Source organism: Melospiza melodia, unplaced genomic scaffold (genome assembly GCF_035770615.1).
Source record: "Melospiza melodia melodia isolate bMelMel2 unplaced genomic scaffold, bMelMel2.pri scaffold_48, whole genome shotgun sequence".
In the NCBI taxonomy this organism is placed as follows: domain Eukaryota; kingdom Metazoa; phylum Chordata; class Aves; order Passeriformes; family Passerellidae; genus Melospiza; species Melospiza melodia.
Genome location: NW_026948796.1, coordinates 5578896 through 5599910, shown reverse-complemented (window position 1 = coordinate 5599910; position 21015 = coordinate 5578896). Strand labels below are relative to the sequence as shown.

General features: G+C 49.2%; 2 pseudogenes; both read right to left on the bottom strand.

The window, feature by feature from the left end:
* Positions 1-12805: 12805 nt before the first annotated feature.
* On the bottom strand, positions 12806-17196 carry LOC134413707 (serine/threonine-protein kinase pim-1-like; annotated as a pseudogene).
* Positions 17197-18247: 1051 nt separating this feature from the next.
* Positions 18248-21015, bottom strand: part of LOC134413706 (serine/threonine-protein kinase PAK 3-like) — a 30556-nt pseudogene continuing 27788 nt past the window's right edge.

Sequence of the window (21015 nt, the reverse complement as noted above, 5' to 3'; positions counted from 1 at the left end):
CCCACGCTTCCCCTGTTTTCCTGTCATGCTGAGTAAGTGCACTCAGTAAAAATTTAGTTCTACACCAAACTGTCAGCTGTATGGGGAGGTTAAGATCTTGTCTTTGGACACTGCCTTGAGTTACACAGTCTAATATCTGTTGAAGTGTCTTAACCTGCTCAGAGGTTATATGGACAGGTTGTGCCGGATTAGTCTTTTTTAGTAAAGGTTGAAGTTCATCTAATAACTAATTTGGGATGCTTATAATAGGGTGCAGCCATTGCAGATTGCTAAGTAACTTTTGAGCATCATGCAATGTATGTATTTTAATATCAAATTGCAATTTCTGGGGGGTAACAATCTGAGTAGTAAGTGTTTATCTTAAATATTTCTAGGGTGCAGATAATTGAATTTTTTCAAAATAGGAGCTACAACTGAGCTATGTAGTTTCAGGGCTTTATGTATTTCTAGAATTTGTATGAACCAGTTGGGCTCCACATGCTTCCAGTTGCTGTCTTTCACCCTCGCTTTTGTTCCAGTTACTCCCAGTCACTCCCAGTGTAGGCCAGTTCCCTCCAACATGTTCCCAGTCACTCCCAGTTGCTCCCAGTTGGGTTTTTGGGAGGATGTTTGGAGAATGAAGCAGTCCAAGGCTGAGCGGAAAAGGCCCCTTGGGGGGGACATCGGGGGGTGCCGGTGGTGGCTGCCGGCAGAGGCAGCCTGGAGGAGCAGAGCCCTGTGTGCCCCAGGAGCCCAAAGTGGGGAGCCCAGAGAGGGGGGAGCACTGCCATTGGCGGGAGCCTCAAGAGCCTGGAGAGGGGCAGGGGGGACTCGTTGGAGCCGCTGCAGCCCCGAGCAGAGAATGAGGGGAGAAGGGAGCCCTGGAGCCCAAAGAGCCCTGGCATCCCAAAATGGGGAGAGCAAAGAGGGGGGAGCTTTTAGGATTGCTGGGACTGCCGGCAGCCTGGGGAGGGTGCGCACTGAGGAGAGGGGGGACCCCCAATCCGAGGGTGACCTCAGCAGCTGGGACAAGGGGGAACCCCTGAATACCAGAGGGGAGGGACCAGGGATGGGGAACTCCTGGGAGGCTTTCTCAGGGCTGAATCTTGGTGTTTGAGAGGTTTTTCTGGAGCCCAGGTGGCCAGTGACTTGTTGAGATGGAGTCAGGCAGAGGGACCTTCCAACTCTACGTGTGTTGGGTAAGATGAAACAGGAAAGCCTTATAAATATGATTGTCTGGCAAAAGATTTTGAGAATATGGAAAGTAGAAGCAAGATTGGAATGAAAGCAAGCTTTGAGATAACCTTAGTTACCAAACAACTGGAAAAAAATTGTGTGGCCCAAATGAAGGTAATCCCCTTTTGATGAAACAATTCCCTCTGCTTGCAGACAGGTCCAAGGGTCAGAGCAGACCCAACTAGCTCAGCAGAAGGGGTCCAAAGAGTAGTTTTTAGGGTTTAAAATGTAACACAGTATGGTGATGTAATGATTCTTACAGGCTGTATGTAAATGCTCTAGGATTTGTATCTTGCCCTAGATTGGTTAGTGAGAAATAGAATATTCAACCCAGAAGAAGACTTACTGTATTGTAACAGGAACCTTGCTCGCTTATGCTCTTCCCCTGTTACTCTCTTATCCTTTCATCCTCTCTACCCCTCTCTTCTCTCGGGCCTGCTCCAAGCTGTTGCTGGCAGCTCCAAGCAGGGCCCTGCACCCAGGCCCTTTGCAATAAACTGCAAGTTCCATGACCTGGCTTCAGATATCTCTCGTCTCCGTCTGTCCCTACCGTGCAACCGACGCTCCTACAAACGTGCCCATCCCTTGTTTTCCCCAAGCCAGGATTTTCCATTCCCAACCCCTGGGAGGCTGCAAGGACGAGGAATGTTGCCGGGCTTGCAAGGGTTCCTCAGGGGTGAAGAGAGAGATGAGAATCTTGACTCCATGAGCAGAAGGCTGGATTTATTATTTTATGATATAAGTTACATTATGACTACGCTAATAGGAATAGAGAGAAAAGTTCAGACGCTGCTAAGCTAAGAATAGAATAGAATGAATCAACAAAGGAGCTCTCTCTGATTCTCCCAGACAGAGCTTGGTCTCTGATTGGCCCTTAATTGTAAACATGGAACATGGGCCAATCACAGGTGCACCTGTTGCATTTCACAGCAGTAGATAACCATTGTTTACATTCTCTTTCTGCAGCCTCAGCCTTCCAGAATAGGGAAAAATCCTAAAGAAAGGATTTTTCACAAAAGATGTCTGTGACAGAGGAAGATGCCTCGGGACACTGAGGCAGGTGAGGAGGAAGTCAGTGCCCCTTTCCCCTCTGCTCCATCTCCCAGCCCAGCATGGCCCCGGCTGCAGCACAGCCCTGGGGGGATCTCCTTGCCCTTGCCTGTGGCACGGAGGCAAATCCCATCCTGTCCTTGTCCTTCCTCCCCCAGAGCAGGAGCTAAGCATGGAGAGCATGGAGGAGAAATTCCCGCGGCAGAACCTGGTGGAAGAGGCCGTTTTGAGCGGCTCCACGGTGCAGGAAACACACGGGGAGGAAAAGCCCTGGAGATGCCGCATGAGGAGGGGCTGCAAACGCAGCTGGCAGGGATCTGAGGGGGAAAGAGCCAGCCTGAGGCGGGAAGGCGGCTGCAGATGGAGGCAGAGCTCGGAGCTGGTGCTCCATGAGCAGCTCCATGATGGGGAGAAGCCCCACATGTGTGTGGAGTGTGGGAAGAGCTTCAGGAGGAACTGTGACCTGATCCTGCACCAGAGGATCCACACTGGAGAGAAGCCCTGTGAATGTGGGGAGTGTGGGAAGAGTTTCAGCCAGAGCTCCAACCTGATCAAGCACCAGAGGACCCACACTGGGGAGAAGCCCTACGAGTGTGGGGAGTGTGGAAAGACCTTCTGTGGGAGCTCCAGCCTTATCAGCCACCAGAGGATCCACAATGGGGAATGGCACTTCAAGTGTGGGGAGTGTGGACTGAGCTTCAGCCAGTGCTCCCACCTGATCGCGCACCAGAGGACCCATACTGGGGAGAGGCCCTACAAGTGTTCCAAGTGTGGGAAGGGGTTTCAGACCAGCTCTCCTCCAGCACTATCATACTCACAGAGAGGAGAGGCCCTTCCCATGCCCCGACTGCAGGAAGGGATTCAAGGACAACTCCACCCTCGTCCAGCACCAGCGCATTCACACAGGGGTGAGGCCCTACGAGTGTGATAAATGCAGGAAGAGGTTTCTGATCAACTCCCACCTCCTCCAGCACTATTGGATTCACAGAGAGGAGAGGCCCTTCTGCTGCCCCGAGTGTGGGAAGGGATTCAAGAACAATTCCAACCTTGTCACCCACCGGTGCACCCACACAGGGGAGAGGCCCTACAAGTGTCCCCAGTGTGGGAAGAGCTTCTCCTGCAGCTTTCACTTGACCCAACACCAACTGAGCTACCGGTAAGGGAAGCCCTGCGAGTGGCCCGACTGCGGGAAGATCTTTGTGCGCTGCCAAGATGCACCCGGCCATAATAACCTTTGCTCCATAGTCCTAGCCTCTCATAAAACTTTTATTAAAGTCCTTTATTAATTTTTTTACATTTTCACAGGAGAGTGAATGTGCTTTTGACAGGCAGCTTCACAGAAACTGGAAAACGGGGAGGTTCCCAGGAGGGGGCACTGCTGATCAGGGCATAGAGGCGCTGCCTGCAATCGTCCATAACCACCCCTAAGGAGCCTCCAGGGCTTTACCATCCATGTGTTGCAGCAGATGTGTTGGGAAAGGTAAAAAGAGCCCGTGGAATGGTCCTTGTTGCAGGCAGATTAGCCACTTGTAGCTCTTCAAAACTGCCTCCCATAAAAAACAAAAAAACTTAAACCGTTCCTAAATGTGAAAAACACGTTCACTCTCCTGTGAAAATGTAAAAAGTTTAATAAAGGACAATGGGGGACCAGGACCATGGAGCAAAGGTTATTACAGCCAGGTGCATCTTGACACTTAGCCAGGAGCACCCTGTTACCTTTGGGGATCTGTTGGAGAATTTTGCTCAGAAATGACTTATAGAGTTTTGTTCAGACAGGCCATAATCATATACAGCTGATGGAAAAGTAAAAGGCAGCTGTGAGGAGCAAATTCTCCAAACCTGTTCCTGTAAACAACAAAATTTTCAGGCACGTTTATGTAAACAGCAGAAGTTCTCAGGTTGTTTTTAATAACAAGTAAATATTTTGTCCTTGGATAGTTATGGGAAAGCAGAGTGACAAACATGGAGGCCTTGAGAACCATTCATAACAGGATGAGACAAACAAGTCTTAGTCTCAATAACAAACCACAGGTATTGAAAACAAAAGGAGGGGTTGATGTGTAATCGGTAACCAATGATGAGCTCGGGTTTTGCAATATGTATGAACTTAATTAACACTGTTATAAAATGTGCATGTTGGATCAATAAATTGGAGTTCGATGCTGATCAAAGGATGGGTCGTCTCCCTTCGTCTCTACAAATGGTGACACCCGGACGTGATACAGCAACACACCACGGAGGAGCGAAGAAACAGGTCAGGTCCGAGCAGCCCGGGCGGCAGTAAACGCAACAAAAGGGATAAAAAAGAAGCTGAGACATGTCATGCCTTGGGTGTCGTACAGGCGAGCCCAACTGATACGTGCTGCACGGCCCTTGAAGAGGCTGCAATCAGCGCTGACGATTTTAGGTATGGAAAGGCAAGCAGCATATTTACAAAAAAGGCAGGTTAAGGAGATTTACAAAAGGGTTTACCAGGACTTTGGACGTACGGCTACGGTAGGGGAGTTTTTATTAACCCCCATACGGTTTACGAGTTAACAGAGTGGCGTAAATTCGGTGATTTATTATGGGAGGCTACTTTAGAGAGTGATAAAACTGCCAAGAAGTTAAGTAAGCTATGGTGGGTAGTGCACAATAGACTGCTTCAGCATGTCTCTGAGTGCAAGGTAGCAGCCGCGGCTGATGGCGCCTGCGGGGCTGTGCTGCTCCGAACTCGGCGTGGGCGCTGCACCATGGAGAGCAGCTGCGGCGAGCGACCGCCTGAAATGCTGCGCTGCAGCGGTGGTAGCGGAGGCAGACGCGGGGGAAGCAGAGCCGCCGTAGAAGCCCAGCGCGGGGGGGGTTCGTCCACTCCGACACAAGCAGTGAGGGACCAGAGCGCTTTTCCAGCGCCAGCGCTTCTCTCTCCGCCCTGCAGCCGGCAAAAAGCTTCAGTTTTAGACCTAACAGCCGTAATAAATGTGACTCTTGTCAACAAAAAGAAAAGATTCACTGCAATTAAGAAACCAGTGATAATAAACAAGCGACACCAAGGAGCATTACTATCCAGACGTTCCTTGCCTAAGTTAAAAATACCTTTTGTCCTTCCTGACAGAGACTGTGAAACAGAAATCAGTGTACTGAATGAGTGAGTCAAATTTCAGTCGATTTGGCTTAGCATCTGTTATGCTGTCAGAATCACCTGTATTAACATAGACTTTAACATCAGAGACACACATGGCTCGGTCGGTGGAACATCAAACTCTAAAACTGTATTTTGAAAAATTTAAAGATGTTAAAGATGTGTTGAAGTGATTGTATGGGTGAGCTGTTATGAGTGTGCTTTTTGGTATAAAAATGCTGCAGCAAACACGTGAAAAAAGTTGTTTTAGCTTAGTATTTTAGAATCAGGCCTGTAAGTAAGTTATAGTAAATGCTATATTTTATTTCTATAGTAAGTTTTATCCGTTGCTAAGTAGTTTAAGTTAAATTATCTATTAAGTGCCATTAAATGTTAAATACTGTTAAGGTTAAGCTTTGTTAAGTTTATCTTCTGTTAGGTTTAAGTGCTGTTAAGTTTAATTTCTGTTAAGTTTAAGTGTTATGAAGTTTAATGAAGTTAGGTTCTGTTAAGATTAAAATTATATTAGGTTTAAGTTATGTAGAATTTAAAGTCAGTTAAGTTCTGTTAAAGTTAAATTTAAGTGATTTTACATGTAAGTTCTGTTGAGTTTAATTTCTGTTAAGTTTAAGTGATGTTAAGTTCTGTTAAGTTTAGATATTTTAAGTGCTTTAAGTTTAAGGCATACTGCTTTTTCACCACTCCAAATTAACAAAGGACTGAGAATCGCTCAGCTGGTGCCATGTGAGCCAAATGACTAAGGGATTACAGACTGTAAAAGGACAAGAGAGGGGGGAAGTTGTTTTGAATCCACCAGAGGACTTACCTTACTGACTTTGAACATTTCTGAGAAACCCAAGTAAAGGGTGGAAGTGGAATTTCAAGGACTCAAAGGATCATTTTCAGGCTTGTTGGACACTGGGGTCGATTCCAGCATTATTAGCCCTAGCTGTTCACCTCCTCTCCAGGTTCGCATGAATGAAAACGGCTAACAGCCTTCTTTTCTTAGTCAAATTACCACCTACCATACAATGCCTGATAAGGCAGGACATTATGGCTCAGTTGGGGGTGGTTTTAACCCTTTGGGGTAAAAGCCATTGCTCAGACCGTGGCTGGGGAACTTTATAGAGATACTGGGTGTGCTTTTAAATGCTTTTACTTGTTTTACCTTGTATTTTTAATTGTATTCAAGATATGGTCAGTAGAATAATAGAAAAACCCTAGCAGACTAACCTCCATGTGCATAAAAGAAAAAAGGGGGAATTTGTTGGAGAATTTTGCTCAGAAATGGCTTACAGAGTTTTGTTCAGACATGCCATAATCATATACAGCTGATGGAAAAGTAAAAGGCAGCTGTGAGGAGCAAATTCTCAAAGCCTGTTCCTGTAAACAACAAAATTTTCAGGCACGTTTATGTAAACAGCAGAAGTTCTCAGGTTGTTTTTTAATAACAAGTAAATATTTTGTCCTTGGATAGTTATGGGAAAGCAGAGTGACAAACATGGAGGCCTTGAGAACCATTCATAACAGGATGAGACAAACAAGTCTTAGTCTCAATAACAAACCACAGGTACTGAAAACAAAAGGAGGGGTTGATGTGTAATCGGTAACCAATGATGAGCTCGGGTTTTGCAATATGTATGAACTTAATTAACACTGTTATAAAATGTGCATGTTGGATCAATAAATTGGAGTTCGATGCTGATCAAAGGATGGGTCGTCTCCCTTCGCTTCTACAGGGATCCCCCTGAAATACCTCTCCCCTTACATCAACCTCTTGCATATTCATCGACCCTCATGCACATCCATAAACTGCTTTACATATTCCAGGAACAATTTTACATGGCCCCTCCTTGGGTCTGCCTTTCAGAGCATGTGTGTGTCTTGGCTGTGGTTTTGGCTCCTTCTCTTTATCACCTCCAATTTTTGGGCCTTGGTCCACTCTGCCGTCAGACACTGAGTGCTGATAGTTGCCAGATCTGTACAGGTGTCCTCATCCTGTGTGCATTGGATGTTATCCCATCCAAGCAGGCAGTTTAAAACAAGCAGCTATTTCACTGAGCTTACTTAACAACAGAAATAAAAATTGTATATTTATACCAAAGTTACTTTAACACCACACATATAAAATCCATTTTAATATTAGCGAAAAGCCAATATTATACTATGTATCCTTAACATTGCCTATATCTTTCCTTACCCTTTTGTTCCCAAGAGTGCAGCAAGGAGTAAAAACTGCCAGCACGGCACGGAGTTGCTGCCGTCTCTCCATCGGCCCGTGTCCCTCCCCTGTAAGAGCCTGAATGAGAGATGTGGGACTCCAGGCAGCTCTCCAAAATGCATTTTATTGTATCCAAGATGTTACAGCAGTCCAGGGTCGTGGGTGACAGAGCCTGTGCCTACAGCTGTCAGCTCCAGCTGCAGACATACCTGGATACCCTTTAGCTTTGGTTACAGTGCATTATATACTCTTCTTTGCTGAGCATCTTAACACAGAAGAATCAACCTATACCTTTACTTTTACCTATAGCCTGTCATAACTCCTATAATTGCCATATTGATGTTACTATTCTCCAATCACTAAAAGTTAGTACACTGCAATTTAAACTAGAAGTTGTTTTTCAGTTTTCTTGCAGTGGAAAATTCTGAGACTTTTTTTCTATTTGCAATATCGACAGTCTTCTTTGCCTGTGGAATCTTTTTGCTTGGTAAAAACATCTTCTGTTTGGGGTGGGTTTATCCTTTGCTCTAAGCCATAAAAACCCCTTGTAAGTAACACACTCTTTGCCTTCTTAGTTGTCCAGTAAGACTGGCTCAGCAATTCTTCTACATCAAAACTTGCTTTCATTTCTATTCCTTCTTCAGATTCTACATTCAAAAATCTTTCTGTCAAGCACATATATCTGTTAAAATTTCCTGTTGAAATTTCACCCTTCCCAACACTCTGTGCCACCTAGTCCCCCTTTTCCTGAGGGCAGAATAAGGCACAGAATCCATCCAGAGGTGACAGGGGAGCATTTCCATCCCCTCTCTGTCCTGTGTCCTCCTTCCTCCCCCATCTTCCCATGTCCCCCCTTCCCTGCCTGTCACTGTTGAGTCAGAAATGACACGGATAAATGAGTGACACACTCCATGAATCTTCAGAAGGCCAATAATCATCTTCATTAGGAAACCCATTTTTTTTATAGTTGGTCCCAATACAGGTGGACCTGATTGTTTATTTTACATTTCACATGCTTGGCTAATTAAGAAAACACCCCTTGGGGTAAACAATCCAGAAGGAAAACAATTGTCACAAACACCACCTGCGAGGCTGTTCAGAATTCTTCATCTCCAGATCCCTGATGTTTCCCAGGCTGATCCATGGAAAATCTTACCTGGATTGTGCATCCATACCTACCCGGGAAGGTGACGGCCGCGCCGTCCTGGGCTCTCCCTCTAGAAATGGCACTCATCACGCTGTTTAAGGTTCCCCTTTTTCCTGCCTAAGTCTTTCTTTTCCTGTCCCCAACCTCCCCTTCCCCCCTGCTGTTGGAACCCAGGGCACAGGGAGTGTCTCCCTGCCTGTCCTGAGAAGTCCTGATCCCCAGGAGAGCACTGCTTTTGACCTTTGTCCATGGAGAAAACTTCCAAGACTTTGGGATGAATTGGAATCTACGTGTGTGAAATAGATAGTAGTGTAGTTTATCACAGGGTGAAAAACTGAGAGCTTTGGGATTTTAGTATGAGGGTGTACAGAAGACTGGATGGAGGATTTTGGGCATTGCCTGATCTCCTTGTTCTTCATCTACTCCATTTTGTGCTGTGTTGGGAGTACAGGGTGATTAGTTGGAAAGAGCTGCAATGCAGATGCTGAGTGGCAGACAAAGAATTAGTTACTGGTAGAAAGAAATAAAATGCATTCTAAGAGTTAATTGGACAAAGTCATTTTAAAAGACCTTGAACCTGTGTGTCTTGTGACTTTTGGTGCCTTCACTTTGTATGCTAAGTCTGGTGTGCAGCCAGCGTGCTGAACTGTTGATATGAGAAAAATAAACAACAGCCTGAAGACCAAAAATCCAAAAGTCCCATTCATTTCGCAGTCCTGGCACAGAACTTTTTAGGGGTCTCCCCATCAGGGGATCCTCAGGGGGGTTTCACACCTCCCTCCCTCCCCCCTTCCTGCCCCGCTGCTCAGCCCCGCTCCAAGCCCTGCACCCAGGGCCCTCTCCGCTCCACAAAAGGACCCCAAATTACCCCAAATCCACCCAAAATTACCTCAGAACCCATTCTGAGGGCTCTGGGGGAAATTTGAGGGGGGTTTTGAGGGGATTGGGGGGGATTTTGTCTGGGTTTGAATCCTTCATGTACTTGGGCATCCACAAGGCACCAAAACCACTCAAAATTTCCTCCAAATTAACCCAAAATCCATCCCCAGGAGGTTTGGGGCAATTCGGGGGGTTTTGAAGAGATTTGGGGGGATTTTGGCTGGGATTGAATACTACACCAAATTTGGTGTCCAGGAGGTACGAAAACCACACAAAATCCACCCAGAATTGATTCAAAATTACCTGAAATTACCCCAAAATTCCCTCCAAATCCACCCTGATGGGGTTTGGGGGAGATATAGAGGGATTTTAGGGGAATTTTAGGGGGAATTTTGGGTAGGTTTGAATCCGATGCCCACTTTGGCATGCATGAGGTACCTAAACCCCAAAAAATCCACCAAATATTCATCCTGAGGGGGTTGCGGGGAGATTTGGGGGTGGGGGGGTGAGGGGATTTGGGGGTTTTGGGGGGGATTTTATGGGGGTTTTTGGCAGTCATCATCATCCAAAACACAACACCCCCTGCCAAAGCCAAGACCAAACCCCTAAGGACTGTGCCCCTTCTGAAGAGGAGATCAACGAACTGCACCCCTTCTGGGGAGGAGATCAAAAGCCAGAGGTGATTGAACTATTAACTCCTCAAGTAAAAATGTATTCATTTAATCAAGTACCATCATTTCTGTTACTTTATCCTTTGTGATTAAGTCTTGAATGCTTTTTTACTCCTTGTTAATTTAGCTGAATAATATTCATTTTGGTTTTGTAAACTATTAAGTCGTATTTTTCATGTTATAAATGAGGTCCCATATGTCTAATTTAATAAACCACAATCTTAAAATTTAGCAGCAGTTTTAACTGAGATAAAATAATACAATCAAATAGAATTCAGTAGTTACAAAAAGAAATTTGGCAGCGGTTCGGATAAAGCATAAGCAAAACCGATTGATTGGGGTGTGGGGAGGGCTTGCCACCCTGCCTCAGGTGCAAAAGGCAAAAGAATCCAAACACAACTTATATACTGTGTGCCAATCCATATTCATCAATATTTTCCTGTAAATCTCCTCCTATTTCTGATTCTTGAAATCTGCATCACCACACACACAGCGCATGCTCCCGCTGTGGCTAAGGGGGCTTCTGGCTCTCTGGTGCTCTTCTTGGAGAAGGCCAACAGTCTTCCTTGCTGTCCTCTGAATAACCTGGCAGGTTGTGCACGTGCCCCAAGTCCTGTGTTATGTAAGTAAGAACTATGTTCCAATTAAGCCTCATTATTTTACAGATAAGAACACTATTTTAGACTCCCTGTCTGGAATCGTCCCAACTTTATTCATGTCACAGCCAATCCTGTCCTGGGAGTTGTCTTAACTTTGTCTTTATGCCAATTCTGACTTGGGAGTCTTCCTAAATTTTGTTCATCAAGGCCAATTCCAATCTCCTGTATCCTGTTTCCCACATGTATCATCTACAAAGAAACACATTTGTTTCATAATATTAACACATATACCTTTCCAATTATTTCCCAAATATATTGAAATAATTACAATTTTGTTAGAACTAATCACATCCATTTATCACAGGAGGCCAAAAGCTTGGAAAAGGATGAAAGAAATGCTCCAATGATGACGATGACAAAAAAAACCCAATTTATTTTTGATAGCAAATGAAGGTCGGCCGCCCTCCAGTCCTCCCAGCCTGGCAGGCCTAGTGGGGCCATTCCCATGGCATGAGGTGCTGACAGCCTGTGGATAAAAAACCAGAGAGCCACGGTCAGTCGCAGCAGGCTCCTGTCCCCCTGTCCCACCATGGCCTGTGCCCGGGCCAGGCTGCTGGCTGTGCTCAGAGCCCAAACCTCCCGACCCATTCTCTGTTTTTAGAGAAGGGCAGCGTGGCAGGCCACGTTCCACCTCCTCTGCTTAATCAGAGCAGCAACCTTCTCAGCAGCTGCAAGAGCGGGATGCCTGTGTGCCCGCTGTCACCTGCCCAGAGCCCTTCTACCAGCTGAGCTGTGGAGCCGGGTGCCCACCTCTGGAGAGCTGCTGCCAGGAGAGGAGCCGATCCCACACCAGGTCCTTGTCCTTCTAGAAGGGGCTGTCCGTGCAGACTGTGGCCCCTGGGGTAGCGCTGGCACTGGATGCACTCCATGGACACTGCAGGCTCTTCCCCGTCCGGTCCGGGCACCAGGTGTTATCCTCCTGGGAAAAACAAAGAACAATTGCATGAAAGTCAATTCAAAACAAGACCTGGAAACAAGAAAAAGCACAAAGCCTGTCACTGTTTCATGGACCTGAGGAGGGTCTGACTACTCCATGTGAGAATTAAACCTGTCCACAGGTGGGGATTTTCCCCAACTTTTCCCATTCATAAACGCAGCCCTTCCTCGAGGGCCTGCAGAGTAGACCAGCTGAGGCATGGCTTCGGAACCCGTCCCCTCCTGCCGCCCCCCATGCACATGGATGGATGCTTTTGTCAGACTGGCTGCCCCCGCCTAAGCCCGTGCCAGGCTGGCTAGCAGAAGCTGTCAGCAAGGCCAGGAGCTGGCTCCCCTTCTACAACATTCGTCCCCTGTACCGCCAAAAAGCAGCTCGGCGGCCAGCAGAAAACTTAATATTCCCCAGCGCCGCCAAGTGGGGAACCTCTGGCGTGTAGTCAGGCTGAGCCCTGCTGTGCCTGGAAGCACCAGCATCCCCCCGCCCCTGCACCGGCTGGGTACTCATCTTGATTCCATTGGGGCGCAGAACGTGTCCTTCAGGCAGGGGCCGCAGCCAAAGACAATGGGCACTGTCCCGCCAGCGGCCAGCTCCAGGATGGTGTTCCCAGCTCCAGGATGGTGTTCCCAGCTCCACATCGTGCTCCAGAAGAACACGCCAGCTGTGCCTCAGCTTGTGGGGACATCACGATGCCATTGAGCTGCAGGGGGATGTTTCCCCTGTCCCAGTCCCTGGCACCTTCACCGCACTGCCACCAATTCTCCAGTGGGACAGGCAGCACGGAGCCGCTCCCTCCACAGCTTGTGGGGAGCAGCAGAAGCATCTCCTTGGCTGTGCTCTCTCCTCTGTGCCACGGTCACAGGGAAACACTCCATTTTCTTCCAGCACCACGAGACGCGTACCGCTGCTACTTGCTGGGCTCCTGGATCCTACTGTGCACAGGGATGCATTTCTGCTGTCTCCTGGGCCAGGCACAGCTCCTGCAGCCAAGAATGCTCAAAAAGGTCCTCCAGTGATGGCCTGTCTGTGGGGTCCACACATAAACACCACCTGATGAGGTGCTGGCACTCTGCGGAGAGAAACCAGAAACCACCGCTCAGCGGGACAAGGCTCCTGTCCATGCTCTCCCACATTCCACAGTGCCCAGGCCACACCAGGAGTGCTCAGAGTTGCACTCAAAAGCTTCCTATCGATCCTCTCTTGCCGAGGACACCAGCACAGAGGCACAGGTGCCACCTCCTCCAGCTGAGCCCAGGAGATCCACCTCCTCACCAGCTGCAAGGGCAGGACACTTATGTGCCAGCTGCCCCTCCCAACCCCGTTCTTCCCCTCGTGCCTTGAAGGCACATCCCCACCTTGAGACACCCGTGGCAGGAAGAAGAGCTGGTCCCGGACAATGTCCTCGTTTCTGTGGAATGGAAGGTGCCCGCAGACCAGCTCATAGAGCAGGATGCCCAGGGACTAGATGGTGGCTGGCTGGCCATGGTAGCAGTCAAAGAGGATCCACTCCGGTGGGCTGTACTCCGGTGTTCCTATGGGACAAGGGCACAGCTCATCAGGCCCATGCTGCTCCCTCCCTCCCAGCCAGCTCCTGTTCCACAACAGCCAGTCCCTGCCCTGCCAAAAAGCAACTTGGCAGCAGCTGGCTGAAGAAGGATTCCCCCTCCTTCCTTCCCCCCTTCCTTCTCTCCCTCTTCCCCCTCTGACAGCCAAGGGGGGAACCTCTGCTGCCCGGCTGTGCCCTGGTTTTGGGCTCACCTGACATCCGGGTGTAGAACGTGTCCTGGAGGATCATGCCGCACCCAAAGTCGATGATCTTTGCCTTGCCCGTGGCCAGGTGGACAAGGGTGTTCTCAGCCTTGATGTGGTGGTGCAGGACACCACGGCTGCTGCAGCGCCGCACGGCCTCCAGCACCTGGCAGAACAGCCCCCCCCACCACGGGCTCCGTCAGGAACCGCCACTCGTGCAGGAAGTACCAGAGGTCCTGACAGAGCTGCGGACCCTCCATGAGCAGTGCGAAGCCCTCGGGCACCTCAAACCAGTCCAGGAGCTGCACGACACCGTGGAAGCCAGACCGCGACACCTTCCACAGCAGCGCCAGCTCCAGGGGCACAAGGGCGCCCTTGCGCTGCGGGGGAAGCGCGATGCCATCAGTGGGGTCAATGCTGCGCCGTGCCTCGGGCAGCCCCTGCCCAGCCCTCGCAGCGTTCCGGCTGCCGCCCTGCCGGGCCTCGCCTCAGCCCCGCCCGGCATGCCCCGCTGGCCCCGCTGACTCACCAGCCACGTCCACTGCGAGATGCGCTCCCGGGACACTCGCTTGATGGCCACCTGTGAGCAAAGGTCGGCAGCGGACTTAAGATCACGCTTTGTTAAGAGTGTATAAGCGGGAGAACACGCAGAATAAAAAAAAACTTTTTCTTTTTGAACCCTGATCACGTGTGTATGTCACGTCCGGCCTAATGGTGACAGTTTCCCCATCTCTGAGTCAAGAAACAAGTATTGTCTGACAGGTAACTTGTCAACAAACTGAGAAAGAAATTAGTACCTGGGCATGCAGATTTCTGAAGGGAGGAAAGAAAAGTATTGACAAGAATAAGCCTAAGTTTTAAACACCTGAAACACTCAAAAAAATTATGTTTTAGGATATTGTACCATATGTTACACAGAGTTCAAACAAACCACAACTCATTAGTATCTGGACTTCATTGCCCACTATGCTTAGAAATGTTGCTTGAAGGCACTTTTTGTCAAAGATCCAGTTCCTGTAGGTCACTGTAGATGTAGATCAAAATCCTACCAAAAAATCCATGTCCAAACCAGCAAGAGTGAGACTTTTGTCCTTGGCAGTAGCTTCCAGGTGCTCCTGGAAATCACCAGGCCTAGACACAAAGATGTGTATTCAATGGAGGGAGAGAAGCACCATGCTTAGCTCTAACTGTGACCTTTGGTAGCAGATCTTACTAGCAGGTAATAAATTCCATTTGTTCTGCTCTTGGCCAGAGTCAAGATGGGAATCAAAGTCTAGATCGCAGGAGAAGATCACAGGAGCCTCAGCTTTTCCAGAAGAGGCAAAATACAAAGGATAGTAAATTTGTTTTGGGTTTTTTTACAGGGTGTTTTTACAGATCGATAGACAAGTGATGAAGCTTAAAAAATGACAGCAAAGGAGAATCAAAAGGTATGCTGAAACTGATTGAAGAGGAAGGAGACTTCAAATTAACTGAAAAGCTGCACAGAAAGCTTCTCTACTTTTTGAAGTTGCTTCAAGTTTGAAATGACAAACTCTAGCAGCACTTCCAACTTCTTTTTATTAATTCTATGTGCTGGTTTGACCAGAACCAGGAAATGGGAATTCTGGGATGCTGTGGTCAAACCAATGGGTGCTCAGATTTTGATATTGGCACCTGATGTGGCCAGTGGGGTTTGGACACACCTCTGAAAACACACAGGCGTTAAAAGCAGAGCTGCGCGCCTGAGAGGCTCTCTTTTGGACTTCCGTCGGGAAAGGCTTTGGATCTCTCCCCCTGTCCAAGTGACAGCTGGGTGGGGGGAGGGGAAAAGCCACGCAGCCCTCAGGTAGGCCCAGCCCAAGGATGGAAGGGTGGAAGAGCCCCAGGAGACATTGGGCAGCCACCCCCTGCCCAGGGAAGAGAGAGAGGGAGAGCCAGCATCTGAATTCGATAGCAGTGCTGGCCAAGGAGGAGAAGGCGGGGAATGCTAGGTCAGGGCAGCGTGGGAGTTCCGGAGCTCTGGGACAGGCAGAGACTGAAATTTTTAACCCTTTTCTTGCATGATTGAGACCTTGCAAAATGCTGATCCTCCTGGAGCTGAATGAGAAGAGAGATAAGAGATAAGATAAGAGGGAATGGGCCACGAGGGAAGGGCAGAAGACTCTTGAGTGGGGGAGAGATGACGGAGTGGCCTTTTGGCTGGACTTTTCTTGTGTGCTCATAGACTGAACCATTTTTATTCCCGTGACACAGAGACTGCATTCCAGGGGGAGGCAGTGCCTCAGAACCGGGAGGGTTCAGTGTGAGTACCCCTCGGCCCCAGGGGGTGAAAAAAATGGGGGGGACAGATGTCCCGAAGGAGAGACTGTGCCTTTTATGGAGTGAGACAAGGCATCCTTGAAAGACAACCCTAAAAGCAGCTCTGGTCCATGCACAGTGGTGAGAGCACTGGGCATGGAAGGAAGATGTCACAATGGCAAAGGACTTTCTGGGTGGTGCTGAGTGACATGGGAGCACACGAGGTTTCAATGTGTTTCCAGGGGAAGCCTATGGTGCAAGAAGGACTCCTCTCCTCTTCATGAACTGAAGACTGAGTATTCTAAAGGGTGGTGCTGGACTGAGAGTTGATGATTTGGGGGAATGTATTGCATTGGGAAATTTGGTGTGGGGGAGGAGGAAGGTGCTTTTGTAAGGTTTTCATTTTTTTTCCTTATAGTTTTTCCCCTCTTCTTTTCTTGTAGTTTAGTTAGTAAAGTTTTCTCTGTTTCTAAGCTGGAGCCTGCTTTGCTTATTCCTGGTCACATCTCACAGCAGACACCAGGGAGAGGGTATTCTCATGGGGGCACTGGCTCTGTGCCAGGCCTAAACCATGACATTCTAGAATAAAGACAATCAAAACTGTGTACTCCTGCTTACAGTAGGAAGTAAAGCAAAGGAAGCCATTGGAGTAAGAACAATTGTGTTTAGAAGGCTGAGGCAGCCTTAGGGGTAGGAGGAATGGGGAGGTGTGGAAATCAGGCCTGTGGGCGCCATTCAAGGAGCATCCAGGCCCTGAGTAGTCCCTCACAGGGGGTATCCCAGCAGATGGAGTCCAAATGGAGCAACAGATGGGTGGGAAAAGTGCCCGGCTGGTGAGCCGTGGTTAGCAGGGGCTCCTCCATCAAACTGCTCCCTGAGAGGTGTGGTATGCTCTCTGTGTGTGTGTGTGTGTGTGTGTGTGTGTGTGTGTCCAACAGCTGGCAACAACAGGCTGGCCCAGATGTGGGAAAAGGCCAAGGAGGCAGCAGAGTGGGAATGGGGCTGTGCAGGAGGCCCTGGTGGTTGCACACACCCATGGGGGATGAGGCTGGCCCAGATGGTCCCTGGGTCTCTGGGCTGAAAAGGGGGGAAAAGAGAAGCAGGGAGGAAGGGCCAGATGCCACTATGAGAATGCCATTCCATCTCATAGGTGACATAGTGAGAGGAGGGTGGGAACAAAATGGTGATTCCTGCTGATCACCCTGACATCTTCAAGACAAGAGGCCCAGAAAGGACTGCACATCTACCTCCTAGTGTTGTCCTGAATGTGAGCTCATTACCTGGCATTCATTACCCGCAAGTCTTGCAGATTTCCACGGGCATTCCACACTTCAGGTAAGCAAAGCTGCTTACCTCACTATGTTCTTTGGGCCTCTGAAAGGGACTGTCCACTTAGCTACCACCTGGCTAGGAAGGAAGTCTTACAACACTCTGGATATTTTAGACTTTTATTGGCACTCAGGCTGAAACAAAGTATCCCCTCGCTACTTCACCATCTTCATCCTTCTGTCCTGCAGGTGGCCTGTTCAGGCTGACAGTTTGGAGCACCTGCCGGCTCCAGTTGGGCTGCAGCCCAGCTTTTCCACTCACAGCTGAATTCTTATTATGACAATTCTTTGATTTTTACTTAAAAGATACCTCGGAGCTTCCCTAAATTAACAATACTCTATTCTAAGCTAAACAATCCTCTATTATCTAAGCTACCTATGTTCCATAGTGCTTAAAAATTGATCCCTATATTTCCTAATTTTTTAAACTTTCATCCTTTTGAGAAAGAAAAAACAACAGAGCTTTAAATTGAACCTAACACACACCTAACCTAACCTAACCTAACCTAACCTAACCTAACCTAACCTAACCTAACCTAACCTAACACCTAAACTAACTTAACCTAAGACCTAAACTGAGCAAATATGAAACCTATCACATTCCCTATCTATGGCACAGCTCCTCCTAATACTCAAGGGGTGGCTGGAGCTCTGCCTAAAGATGACACATCCCCTTTTCCCTCCTCTCGGCTGGTGGGGCATAGGGGCCTCCTCAGGCACAGGTGTCTCCTCTCCAGTCTTCCTGCACTTGCTTGGCTGAGATGATCAGAGCAGCCAGGCTGGAGGCAGGATCGCCTGAGGTCACAAAGGGATGCTTCCCAGAGGAAAAAAGAACAAAGAAAGGAACTCTTACTTTCCAGGATCCCATCCTCATGGACTCAAGCAGGATTCCCTGGCTACCAGCAAGACACACAAAGAGCACCGAGGGCAGCATGTCCCCCTGCACCTTCCTGTCCTGGGAGCTGTGTGCGCCACGTGGCCCACACTCCTCCTCATCCCTTCATGCAGGTGTCCTCAGCTGACAGGGCTTTTTGCCCCTTTGCTTTTTCTTACCTGCAGGAGTTCCTGGGCAGACCAGTGCCTGTCCTCGTCTGCCTGCAGGCAGCAGTGGAAGAAGTCGCACAGGAGAGCTGAGTGGTGCCTGGGCTTCTGCAGTTTTGGGGGACCGTTCCTTTCTATCAGTTCAACAACCTACAGCACAAGGATGCAAGAGGACACTGCACCTGCTCCTTTGCTAGCCACATCAGCTCTCTCCACACAGAGCCCTCTTGCTAAGCTGCACCTTACCCTGAGATGGGCTTCTCCCTCGTAAGGAGCTTCCCCTTCCACTATTTCCAGCCCCGTGATCCCCAGGCACCAGATGTCCACTTTGGGGCCGTATGCTTCTCCTCTCACCACCTCCAGTGCCATCCAGCTGGGAGTGCCAACGCTGGAGCTGTGCTTGCTGCACTCAGGGCTGAGCTGAGCACAGAGGCCAAAGCCACCTGAGGACAAAAACAAAGCCTGTCAAAGCCAGCTACCACTGGCAAAGTGGCCAAAACCATTGCCCACTCCAAGCCTGACCAGGCCATGCTGAATCGAGCTGAAAAAGCAGCTGAGCTCTCCTTCCACGTGCCTGGAGCCAGGCAAATAAAGCATTGGCCACTTCCAAAATATTCTCACCATTCACACACTGGCCAAGCGGCGCTTCTGCCCAAGTGGCACTCACCAAAATGCAAGTGCATGGCATGTGCTGGAAATGCTGCAGCCCAGCAGGGATACCCACCCAACTTGACAGATCCATCCATGCCCACAAGGACGTTGTTGCTTTTGATGTCTCTGTGGATGACTTGGTGGGAATGAAGGAAATGCAGTCCTTGCAGGCACTCAGAGAGAAAAAGGAGGGAGGGAAAGTGAACGTGCAGGATCTGACTTCATCCCACCAGAAAGGAAAGAGCTCGACGGCATTGATGGCTTTCTCAGGCAATTGTGAGCGAGGGCGTAGCATCATGGTTCTGTCACCAAGATGAGCTTGCTGCTTCAACACTCTTGGAAGTTTTTTTCTCGATTTCCAAGCGAAGGCATCTGGGCTCCCAAAAGTTGCACTGGCCTTTGGTAGGAAGCGCGTTACCTTTGGCTGGGAGGTGACACGGCAAAGATTTTTGGGGGAGCCTAGTGGCAGCAGAGGAGGAAGCAGCACCTTAGAGCTGTTCCAGAATTCGTTGCCATCTGGGCTGCAATGCTATCCTTTGAAGCTGAGGATGGCTTTTTGCCCTTAGCTTGAAATTCTGCCACCTGCATGCTGCCTTCCAGTGGTAAGGAATGTAGGACAGACAGACAGGCTCCAGGCAAACATTGCCAGGCAAAGCTGAGAAGAGGAAGCAAGTGAAACCAAGCGAGTGAGTGAGCACCAGTGCCAGAGGACAGACAGGATGGAAGAGTGCAAGAACAGAGCCTGAGGAGTGCAGGGACACCGGCAGGCAGTTCACTTCCCATGCTCTTTCTTCTCCTATGTGTTGTGACAGCAGCAGCAGCCGCAGCAGCAAAAGAAAGTTGAGAATAAGAAATCTCGGCTCTCCTTAACCTCCAGCTGGCAAGCAGCATCCTGGGCAGGCTCGGGGAAGCACAAGCGGGATCCCTCACCTCCTGGCAGACAGCGCCTATCTGTCCTTCCTCCAGGTACACTGCCCCGAGCACATCAAACAAGGTGCTGCCATCCATGAACTCCATGGCCAGCCAGAGCTCCGCATCCACCAGGTAGATGAAAGAAGGAAACCATGGCATGGAGAGACAGCAATGGGCACAGCCTCAGTCACCCCAGGGCCTGAACCAGGTTTTTGCAACTGCTCTCCAAGCTACGTGTGCCACAAGAGATTATTGAACACCAGCTCCATCTCCTCCCACGCTCTGGAGACCAGCAGAGAAATCATCACCATCTTCCTTCTCTGCCAGTGACCAAAGGGCATCGTCTCTTCAGGCTTGCACTACCTAAAGCTACATTGACAAGAGAATACGCCAAGCTGTCTAAGTAGGTAACAATATTGGGACACCTGTTGTCTCACATTGCCAGGATTTCATTGGCAGCCAGCTCCTCAGACATCCCTTCCTCAAGTGACATGATCTTGATTGCCACCTGAAATGACATTGGCCACCATTCCCTTGAGAAGACACACCTTGCTCGAGATCACAAGGAGCATGGAGCGAGTGCTGGTGCAATGAGGCAGTGGGCTGGGCCAAAGTGTCTTGTCACTAGACAGTAGAGCTTAGCAGAAGCACCAAAGGCCATCCCAAACGCATTCTGCCCCCTGAGCCTAGACTGTACTTGAGAGGAACAGCCTCTGCTGCACACATGGAGCTGCCACCCAAACCTCCAGGCAGAGCTCACAGCAGCAGGGAAAGGGCTCCAGAGCTGCAACATAGCATGGGGCTGTTGGCACTTTACCTGTTGTCCACTGCTGGTGTCAAGGGCTTTATAAACAGCTCCAAACCCCCTGGAAAGACAAAAGCAGCAGAAAGAGCCCTTTAGCCCTTGGCACTGGAATCAAGCCTAGGCAGCAGATCTCCCCAGGCTGCCTGCATGCCTTCCTTAGAAAATGCCTGGCTGCAGCATCTCTTCGGCCAACAGCACGTCAGCCCGCGAGCCCTCTGCCGTGCGGGGCAGCCTGTCCAAGGGAACACTAAGGTGCAGCATGAAGACCAAGGGCCACTGGAAATCTCCAAGGCGCATGCCCAGCCAGGTCATTTCCAAACCTAAGGGGAATTCTCCTCCTTGTGCAGGTGTGTCAAAAATGAGAACAATTAGA